Below are 11,930 nucleotides of genomic sequence, written 5' to 3'. Positions count from 1 at the left end.
AGAAGTTCAGCTTCTGGACATTCAACACTGAGGACTAAATATCATTTAGACTGTAAACTCTCAAACTACATTGTTCAGAGTGACATGTAATACTTCCTCAAATGCCCCCTCCATTAATGGCACTTGAAGGATAATTTGGCATTTTCCATATTGTTAAGCAGTCTGAACTAGACCACAGGAAAGTTTGTCCTCCGATGCATATAATAGCAGCTCTTCACTGTGACAGTAATCTCCACAATTTTTAAATCATATATCCCTATTAAAAATAGACAACATTTGAGTACACTCCACTATATATATTTACACATTATATATACATATTATTGTTCTATACCCTTGGAAGGTCTTGCCCCCACTTCAGGGGACTCCGCTTTAAAGAAATAATACTTGATCCTTTCTCTACTCAACCTTAGAGACACCATGGCCCATACCAAAAACAAACACATTTGGTTTTGATTACTGTTCCCAAATAAAGTATAAAATAGGAAATTTTCTATGTATAGTTTGGTAAAATTGCATCTAATATCTAAGCATGTATAGAATATTTACGTAGGAATACAAAGACCATGATGAACAAATTGCCAATACTTGTGGTCAATACTGTGTCCTACCTGTACCATTTGGCTTAATTGATTAGGATGATTAGAATAATGCTTCATATTCATTAGAACAGGTGCTATATGGGTGTCAAGAACTATGAAGTACATTAGATTTTACTTTATGTGCAAGATAGTAAGTTAGCCTATCATAGATCTAAGCTGGCAGAAGACATGAGACTTCTGGGTCAGAGACTGAGGACGTTATTACTCATGGCAGAGCAAGTAGTGTGAGCTTCATATTTGTGTCAGTTTCCTTTGCCTCTCAAGTCCATGGGTGCAATGCAGAGGAGCCTGGATAGATGCTATGCAAGTAGTGGGTTTGCACCAAGGAAGCCTGAGCTTAGAAAACTCAATCTTTTGTAATGGACTGAAAACAAACCTGTCCTTTGCCCTAGAGGGAGACATTGCTTTTTTTTTTTAATTCTGGAAAGGAAACAAATATGCCCTTTGCTCTGGAGAGAGATAACTATATTTATCTTCCAAAGCTGCCCATATAAAAACATCCTTAGAAAAGATAGCCTGTAACAAAATGACAGTGACTTGTGTGCAAGATCTGTAGAAACTTGAAGACCCATTGTGAATTGTCTCTTGACAGTGGGTTAGATAGCCTTGTACAAAGAAAAAAACTGTTTTGGCCTTCTGATGTACTCCAGTGCATATCATTTTGGGATTTATTCAAGGAGCTTATACAGCAAAATGTGGAGGGTTCAGCAATGTCTTTCCAGGATAGGGGACACAACTCCATGCCTTCCTCTTATTGGTGGATGGGGCTATATTCACACATGAAGATGCACATATCACCACTACTGGCCCTGTCACTTTACATTAACATAGTGATTAACAACCAACAAAGTGCTCTTTTGGCTACACATAGGTAAATTCAGTTCTTCAGTAATATAGGTAGGAGGTTTTAGGCAAAAATACACGGGATCAGAAACCAAATGGAGCTTAGAACTGGAAATTATTTGGAACAAAGGCAGGTTGAGGACTTGCTGTTTCCTATACATTTCTACACGCACTTTTTCTCTCTTCCTATCTCTTTTCTTTTCTTGACATGTCCACCCCTCACGGGGTGTCTGGTGCTCCTTAGGTGTGATCACCTTCCTTGTACTGTGCTCTCCATCTCTATCTCATCCTACTGCTACCCTCATCTACCAACTTCTGGTACTCAAGCTTCTTCCTATCTGCAGCTTGCTCATGGACAAGAGGGGCCTTGACTATCCCTTTTGACTTTTCCTCTCTGAGCATCCTTTCAGCTTCAGTTCTGGATGCTAACTGTCTGATTCTTATGTTTTCTCTTGGTAGGATGCCGACTATCTCAGCTCATTTCTTCATACAAGTCTTTGTCATGAGTTAAAGGCCAAACTTGTTTTAAGCATTCCTTTAATATGCTTGTTCCAAGGATTCACTTTATTAAATGAATGAATGTATGAGTTTGGGTAAAATGTCATGTAGTTCAGCTCCTTTGAAAGGGGTTGCAGACATTGCACCACCATGATTGATGTGGCTCATGCACTTTTATTAATATCATTTAAAAAAATTAGAAATACAGACACTCAAAGGGCTTAACTGACATATTCAAAGAAAATATTTTATTTATCTTTTCTTAGTGTATCTATAGCACCTTGAACTTATTTTTATAGTATTGTCTATTTTATGATCATATAGAACACTTTTAATGGGTCTGTTTCCTTCAGTAGTCTGTATGACTTTCAAAGGTCTTGGTATTTTCTTAATATTTTTAGCCCTTAGAGGTCCCAGGCCTAGAGTAGACACTGGTTAAATGGGAGTTGAATGGATGAATGAATGCTTGATTGAATGCACTAATGCATGGTCACTGAAAACTCTTTCCTCTAAATTCATGATAGAAGAAAGAAGGAAGAACAGGGAAAGGCTCTTATACTCATTAATGAGCAAATACTACATGCCAGGCACTGTCTAAAGTATTTTCACTTATTTACTGTAATTCTTAAAAAAGGCTGCAAGGTAGTTGCAGGTTAACTTGCTCGACAAGATTAAATATCATATCAGATCTCACAATACAAGTAAAAGTCAGAATCAGAATTTGAATCCAGGTATGTCTGTCTCTGAAGCTCAAGTATTTTTTTTTTATTATACTGTGTTACTATTCACAGCTGCCCTGACTGCTGATGCAGATAGAATGAAATAGTAAAGAGAATTCAAAATGAGTCCCAGCAACAAACAATTTACAGGCTATGAAACTGCAAGGAATATGCATGTAGGATATTCCAAAAATGAGTAACTCTATTATGCTGGGACTCATCACCTCATTATAAATGTTTCCATTGTAAACTCCATCCCTTGCTCTCTGTTAATAATTCAAGCATTTAAATTTTTATTGGATTGCAAATTGGCACACAGGTCATGAGCCCGACTTCACAACTGTCATATTCAAAATTTGAATGGAGAGAATCTCTTTCTGCTTTTAGTCAAGTTGCCCATTTTGTACTACACAAATATGCCTAGTGGAACAGAGAGACACACTTGATGGCAAGAAAAAGCTCATGAAGTTAACATTTGTAGTGCAATCAGATTAAATTTCCATTGGATTTTAGTTTAAAATGGTGCTTGGCTAGTTGCTGCTGATGCATCATCTCCCAAATTTCTACTAAAATATCAATGAAGACACAGAAAAAGACAAAAATACACATCATCTCCAGAAACTAAAACTTAAAAAGAGTCTATTTCCAAAATCATAGAGAATGTTGACTGAATGTAAGAACAAAGAAGCACGATAGAAAAAAGCCAGATGTATATATACATATATATATGTATATATTCTAACAATGCTTATTCCCAGGAAACTGAGAAAATCCCTCTCCCTGGAAGGAGAGATGAAGGTATTTTATTCCTTCCTGCACTGTCAGTCTGCCAACTGGTCTTAGATTTTGTAATGGCCGAAGTTAAGCATTCAGTCATCCCTTTATTGTGTGTGCTTATTTTGTAGTACCCGAAAAACTGAACTGATACCCTTGTGTACCTATTTCTATATTCCTTCAAAAATGTTGATTCTAGAAAACAGAAGGGCATCCTTATAAGACAGGAGACAGGAGAAGGTATGCATCCTTATAAGATTTTCTTTGAGTGAGTAGTGCTCCCTCTGTCTGCTGCTGTTGCTGCTGGTGATGATGATGAATCGGGGGCTTGGCAGGTGGGAAAGGCAGCAAATCCTGTCAAGAGCATTTTGTTAGTTCCAACTGGAGTTGGTGAAAGAGTATGAAGAGTAAGCTTGGAAAAGACAAACTAAAAGGGTCCTGCCTTTAGGTGCAGTCAGGTGATACTCTAAACAGAATCTTGCTGTGGCTGGGCTGCTTCTGAAGATGTTTGCTCTGGACTCCAAGGACAGGCTTCCATGGGCAGAGAGTCTTTAACATCTCTGTGGCCACAGGCAAACTGCTTAACTGCTTGGAGTCTGAACTATCTCATCTGTAAGATGGAGATTATAACTCTCGTCTCAGCAGGTTATTGTAAGAATTAAATACACTGATGAGTGTGATTGGATACTGTAATGCAAATGTAAGAGCTTATGGTTGTACCCTCCTCCAAACACCTACCCCATTTAGTATCTGTATCACTCATTGGCCACTTAACAAATGCTGCTTGGAGTTACCATTTACATTTATTTATTCATTTATTTATTTATTTAAGACTATTATGTGGATACAAACATTTAGATTACATATATCGCCTTGCACCAACCAAGTCAGAGCTTCAAGCATACCTATTCCCCAGACAGTGTGCACCATGCCCATTAGGTGTGAATATACTCATCCTCTCCTCCCCCACCCCCACCCCATCAGACACCCGATGAGTGTTAGTTCCATATGTGCACATAAGTGTTGGTCAGTTAGTACCAATCTGATGGTGAGTATATGTAGTGCTTGTTTTTCCATTCTTGTGGCACTTCACTTTGGAGAACGGGTTCCAGCTCCATCCAGGATAACACAAGAGGTATTAGTTCACCATTGTTTTTTTGTGGCTGAGTAGTACTCCATGGTGTGTGTGTGTGTATGTGTATATATATATATATATATATATATATATATATATATATAAAATGTGATATATATATATATCACATTAATCCACTCATGTATTGATTGGGCCCTTGAGTTGTTTCCACATCTTTGCCATTGTGAATTGTACTGCTATAAACATTCAGCTTTTATCAAAAAGTCTCAAAACAACACATGTTGGCATAGATGCAGAGAGGTCAGAACACTCATATACTGCTGGTGGGATTGGAAACTAGTACAGCCTCTGTGAAAAGTAATATGGAGATACCTCAAAGAGCTAAAGGTAGAACTACCATTTGATCCAGCAATCCCATTACTGAGCACCTACCCTAAGGAAAAAAAGACATTATATAAAAAAGACCATTTACCTTCTTATGTAAGTTTACCTCCTCTCCCTCCATCTGGATTGTGCTCTCATTTAGGGCAGAGCCCAATTTTTATCCCCGTTTGTATTCCCTTCTGCAGTTCATTGCCCTGCACTGACTGTGCCTGAGAAATGCAAGCTGACACAGACGGCGATCAATTACAGTGCTATCATTACTCAGGTAGTCTCCTGGTACAGACAAGGGCATATTTTTCTTCTGCAGGTATGAATCACTAACTTTAGTAGTATTCTACATGTTTCGGTAGGAATATTTACCAGGGAGTATAAGGTCCTAGGAGGGCAAAAATACTTTTGAAATGTTTCATTTATTTATTTATTTATTCATTTATTTATTTATTTATTTCTGTACATTACGCAGAGCCAACTGGAGACCAAGTCTTCATGAATAAATCTGATAATATTTCTCTGATGACCAGGATGCAATGTTAGCCAGAAGGTCCATAAAAAGTCACAAGTCTATATGTAGCTTTGAGATGTGATAGCTAAAAAATAAAATGTGAGTACTCTATAACAATGTATTTGCTATTCTAATTCATAGCGCTAACCATCATACGAATTTATTACAAAACATTTCCTATATTTTGCTACATATTGTGCCAAGAATTGTACTGTCCTTTTTATTCACCTTATTATGATATATGTTATTAGGTTCCTATACTATGCTGCTGTCCATTCGCAAGGAGCTACATTTCTCAGTTGTTTAACCCGGGGAGTCATTTGTCTTCTGAAGAACCTGTAGAAATGTGAAGGAAATACTAGTATAAAAAGTTTTGGCAGCTGCTTCTGTCTCCTCATAGGTCCTTCAGGAAGATGGCACACCTTTGGTTGGTCTCTGCCAATTAACATTCAATTGACTTAAAGCTTTTGGCTCTAATTAGTGCCTCCCCATTGATATCCTTTCATTTGGGGCACAATAACTGTTTTTGTCGGTCACTGGTATTTTGCCGTTGAGTCTCCTTATGTTCTGAGGTGGTCTTGATTCAAGGGCTAAGGCCTGGAAAACAGCCCTTGCTGTTGCCTCAGCTACCACTGCCATTTCTTTCTCTTGCTTGTCATATTCTATCACTAGTTTTGATTCTTCTCCCCTGCCTCAGTATCTTCTATTGTGACTTTCTTTCTTTCTTTCCTTCCTTCTTTCTTTCTTTCTTTCTTTCTTTTTTTCTTTCTTTCTTTCTTTCTTTGTTTCTTTGTTTCTTTCTTTCTTTTCTTTTCTTTTTTTTTTTTTAGAAATGCTTTTATCCCTGTTACTAGTCATAGAGGATAAAGAATTAGATGCTTGATTTTCAAGGTTTTCCTTAACGGCGGAAGCTTGAGTATGATATACCCATGGCACGGCGTGGAGAGGACCTGGACACAGTCTCTGAAGGCTCATTTCTGTAATTCCTGAAGGGTAAAGGTTAAATACTTATGAACATGTCTTTCTGCTATTACCTGGGACAATTCCCATCAATTGACTGCTTCTTTGCTGGGCAGTGACATCAAAGAGTAAAAATAGCCCTTTAGAGGAAGAGGCCTCCTTTCTCCCTCCAGCTAGGGTGCAGTGCTATTTTGTCCAAGTGCGGACAGTCAGTATTTCTCCCTGGCTTTCCATCGCCTGCTGCCAGATAAACATCAATCAGGAAATAAGAAGCCCAGTACAGTGATTCTCACTTCAGCCACTGCCGAGGCCCACCCCCAGAGAACACGATGCAATTGCCTTGCAAAGGCTCAGGCATCTGTGGTTTTAAAAGTTTTCCATGTGATTCAAAGGATTGAGAATGCCTGGTTTAGTTTTCAGGAACCACCAATTCTTTCTGCTTTCCTTCTTCTTTTCTATTTTTTTTCTTTCCCTGATCATCTTGACTAATTGTGCTGGGAGTTAAATATACAGTGCTTACAAGTGTCCCCAGTGGCACTCCTCCCTGTTCCCTAGCATCAGAATCACCTGGGAGTGCTGGACAGAGCTGCAGATTTGTGGGGCCCATCTAAGACTAAAGGATCAGAATTGTTCATGCCCCCTCAGAATATTATAGGGTGACCAGTTGTCCAGTGGACCAGTTGTCCATAGGACAGAGGGGCAATTATTCTAGGAATTTCAGTAATAAAACCAGGATAGTCCCAGACAAACTGGGGCTCTTGCTCACTCTAGGTGAACTCAGTGTTTTTAGCCAGGATCCTCATGCAAATTATGTTCAGGAACTCCTACCCTAACCCTTTAGAAGCCAACTCATTTTCTTAGGTGCAAACACAAATCTCCAGCAGTGACGCAGGAGTTTCTCTTGTCTGCCTGGGAAGGAGCCTGGTTCTGTCCTCGGTTCCACATGTTGTGAGAATAAGCCTCTCGCTGTTTGGTCCCATCTCCTGTCTCCCACCCTGCCTCTCCATATGTAGGTTCCACATTGCAGGTTTTTCCTCTGTCTGCTGCTGCCAATGGCTTCGGCTGCCTCTCACACCCTCCCACTCAAGCTGCGTCCCTGCGGTGCACTTGCCTGCTTGTCCCCATCTGTTTCCCACTTTCTCCTGTCTGCAGAAGCCTCCTGATATATGGCTTCTGAGAGGAACGCTCCTTCCATTGCATCTTTCATTCCAGAGCCACCGCTTAAAACACCCTGTGAGCCTTTCACCAGGATTGCCTGATGAAAGCCGAGAGAGAAAGCACCGGCCCCCTCCCCTCCTCTCCAGACTTGCCAGAACCGTGCTAGAACTTATTCTGCTCCCTGGCCTCCTAATGAGAGTGTGGATTTTCCAAACAGGCAGCATGGCAGGGAAGCTTCTCTGAGTGGCAAGGGCAGGGCACAGAAAAGCTGATCAGCTCTGTGCATGGCCTGGGCCCTGCTGAGCCCTAAATGAGCCATTCATCCAGGGTGACATCTGGAGCCATGGAGTCGAGGCACTCTGGGAAGTGTTTATTTATTTAGGGAGGAGATGAAGCTGTGATTACTGCCTTCCCACTACTCACTCAAAAGGGGGAGGAAAAGGCGAGGCTGGCATCTGTACTCTGTAAATGATAAAGCCAGGGTTCTATTTTCAAAGATTTCAGAAAGAGGCTATATGCTAGAGGTTCGAGAGTTCTGCAAAACCCTGAAATGAAGCACAGTGTTTTGTTGGTTTGTGCAGATATGCATTTTCCTAAGCCTATAATTTTAATTATGTTCTCAGTGGGTTCTATGACAAAGGAAAAAAAAAAAAGGAAGGAAGAAAGGTTAGGTCATTGACTTAGAAAAGAATGCAGGGAGTTTTGGAGTCCTGAGTGCAAAGATGGGTTCATTTTATTTTTATTTTGTTTTCTTCATAGCCCATAATCCCTAGCACAGAGCCAAAGGCACAAAAAATACTCAGAAAGTATTTGTTAAATGATTTCTCTATTGCCATCATCCAGACCCAAAGAAAATGCAAAGGGACAATATGCAAATGTTCACTCAGGAGTTCTATCTGGGAATCCAAAAGATTTAGAGTCTGGTCCTAGTTCTACCATCTGTCTACTCTGTGGCTTAGGGCAAGAAACTTCACTTCTCTGGGCTTCAGATTCCTTTCTGGGTTTGGATTACATAATCTCTGAACTATCTTCCAGGTCTGAAAGTTGAGTAATCTGTCCTTACTCAGAGAAGAGTTAGAATTATTCTAAGATTAAAACAAACAAAACTAGAGAGCCTAATCCTTTCTTTCTGTATGGAGAATTTCGACTTTCACGGGGATCATGAGAGGATGTATCAGATATCTTTGCATTCTCTGGTATTGAGGTCAAGATCCTGTCCTCTATTTTACATTGTATAAGGCGTTGGCCAAGCTGTATGTTCATGAAGTTAAGCACCGCCTCTATGCCCAGAATTGGGCTAAGCAGTAGTAAATTTTTTTTCTCATGTATCCTACAACCTTGTCAATAAGATGCAAACACATAAAACAGGTAGAAGACAATTACTTGCTAAATTACAAGGTAGCAATTATAACTGTAATAACCCTGAGGACTGGAGTGATCCCAGAGATATCATGGGGGAAGTGGGACTTACAGTATGTCTTGAATGTTGGGCAGGATGTAAATAAGTGGGGAAGGGAAGACTCTCCCAGTGGAGGTGAATGGGAACAATATGGGCACAGGACAGAGGTAGAGATAAACAGAGTGTTAGGAGGAAAGCAGATCAGCCTATATGATGAAAGCAGAGGTTAGTCTTGAGGAAGTGTGAGATGTTTAAGTTGGGTGAGACTTGAAGGTCTGAAAGGAAATTTGGGGTATTTATCCCTGCCTGGGGGAGCTGCTATAGTTGCTGAGCAGGTGGCCATTGAGCGGGAGCTGCACCAGAGGAGCATTCAGGCACACACTGGGCTGGAGACTGGACTGCTACTGCAGTCTTGTGCACATGCCCTAATAGAGGTCAAGACAATATTGGAAGCAGCAGGAACAGACAATCTCCCTGGGGGCTGGCAAAGTCACACTCTGGGATCACAGCAGCAGCAGCTGGCCGTGCTTGAGAGCTGTGGGGGAAGCTCAGTGTGCATGTGGTTGAGGAACTATAAAGAGACCATGTTGTTCTCTGCTGACATCTCAAGTTTGGGGTTGGAATCATTGTTTTCCCCAGGAAATCCTAAATCTAAAAATCCTAATGGCTCTGTTTTTGTCCATTTATGGTGCTGATGTTATTGACCAGAGGAGTGGCTGCCAACTGAGAGCCACCCGCGTTCTACCTTCTCAACTCCCTTCTTGCCAATAGCACCCAAAGGAGGTGGCTTGGTGGTTAGGGGAGAATTCTGTGGCTGTTTTAGAGATTGGTCTGGTGAATTAGCACCAGTCTCTGTGCTCAGACTTTAATAGTCAGCATTAAAGGTCATCGCCAAGCTAAGGTTAAGAAATAATCTGGCAGGAAAAAGAGTTTCTTTTTCAAGGGCAGCATCATCCCTTTTAGGGAAAACAAAAACAAGAACACTTTTGCCCCCCAGAACAATAGAGCTTTATCTAAACAAAGATTCTAACTTGCTTACACCCTGTGGCACAAGTGACTGGATATAAAACCTTAATCTTGTTGTTAAAGAAGTGTTTAGTGGTGAATATTTTTCTAAGCTGTCTATACCTTGAGAGGCTCAACAGAGTGCTCCACTCCAGGGCGAATGAAAGGGTATAGAATTTTATTCCTGGAAGCTTTGTGTGTGCATTGCCTCCCTGTAGAATAAGCCTGTGATATGTCTGAAGGAGGAAATGTCTAAGATGTCTTCCCATTTCCAAGTTCAGGGAGCCCACAGTGGTTTGGGGGAAGAATCGGTGTTTTCTACAAGATATGGAGTCCACTCTAAATAAAATCATTAGCAAATATAAAAAAAAGAAAAACAGGGAATCCCGACAGTGTCCAGCATGGAGTAGCTAAGTGGTGAAAGGCTGGGAAGCTGTCCAGGACAGGATGGGGTGATACCGTGGAAAGACTTTATTGCAGATGGGAATTCTAAGCAGCGTGGGAGGGCCATGAAATTTAGCCCAGAAGAATAAAAAACAGTGTTCCAGGATTGGAAAGGAACAGCTCTGAGAAGAAAACAAGAATAGGAGAAAGATGCCCAAGAATATAAATGTAGGTTCTAGTTGCTATAGGCAAAAACCATAGAAAGGTTTGTCAAAAAGAGTCTTTTATTAAATGTAGAAAGTCTGCTTCTCAGATTTGTGTTAATTCTTTCTGTTGATTTGAAACTGCGATAAGTGCATGGTGGAAAGTACCAACTTCATCAGTCTTCTATGTTCACAGGTAGGTAGTATGTGGACAAAATTTTGTTTGTCCTAATGAAATCCAAAAATAATAACTGTCATCATCTTTTATTGAGCTTGTATTCTTGTGTCAGGTATTAAGCTAAGTGATTTACATGGATTATTGCATTTCATCTTCACTACAACCCTATAACATAGATAATATTATTTTCTCTAGTACATGAGGAAACCAAGATGTATAACTTTGTCATCTGCAGACTGCAGATATAATAATAGTACCTATCTCAAAGAATTACAAGGATTAATTGAGATAATCCTTATAAATTGCTTCACCCCCGGCCTGGCTGTTAGAAACTGTCCAATGTCACAGTTACTCATTGAGGAGGACATAAACATCTGGTCCATAACAAGATCCTTTTGCTTCAATGTCTCAGTGAGTCTTTCCCAGACCACCTTATTTTAAATAGCACTTCCTGCTCACTCAACACTCTTTAGCCTTCTTCTCAGAGTAATTACATCTGATATGCTATGTATTTTTCATAGGTATGAAAATAGCTGCTGCATATCCTCCCTTACTGGAATGGATGTTAGGCCAAGGGGGAACGTTCTTCTCTGTGCCTGACACATATTCGTTGCTCACGATTTGTGTTGAATGTTGAATGAATGAACTCTATTATCTGCCTTCACCTCTAATGACTCTCCCATGATACTAGACTCTTGTCTCTGTACTGAAAGAAAGGATATTACCTCCAGTTCTCCTTCTGAAACCCTCTACAGATCAGATAAACCAGAATCAGCCAGCCTTTGGTCGAAATGAACAAGGGTTATAAACCCTCCTCCCAGTGAGAAGTAGCCTCCATCCTGTTCTTTCCTTTGGCGTTCACTGGGCCCTGGCAGAGAAAATCTCAACAAAAACGCATAATTAGGAAATGACAACCCACACCAAATAGGCCCTACAAACACAGGAAACTAGGTCATCGTTTCTAATATAAGGAATAAAATCTTTGTTTTTCGCCAGGCCGTGTTCTACTTATGTGAAAACATCATGATTAATTGAATTAATTTAATTCTGAATGATGTGTGCCTTTTAGAAATATGCCTTTTTTTTCTTTTGTAGATGGTATATCTTGTCCCCACTCTCCATAGCTGTGAAGTAAGATAAATGTTTATTTCAATGTCAAAGGGAAGCTCCCACTCAGCCCTCCATGTGATACATACTTATTACCTACAACACGTGAGCCAAACAT

Source organism: Lemur catta, chromosome 4, assembly GCF_020740605.2.
Source record: "Lemur catta isolate mLemCat1 chromosome 4, mLemCat1.pri, whole genome shotgun sequence".
Classification (NCBI taxonomy): Eukaryota; Metazoa; Chordata; class Mammalia; order Primates; family Lemuridae; genus Lemur; species Lemur catta.
Note: the sequence above shows the minus strand (reverse complement) of the source record.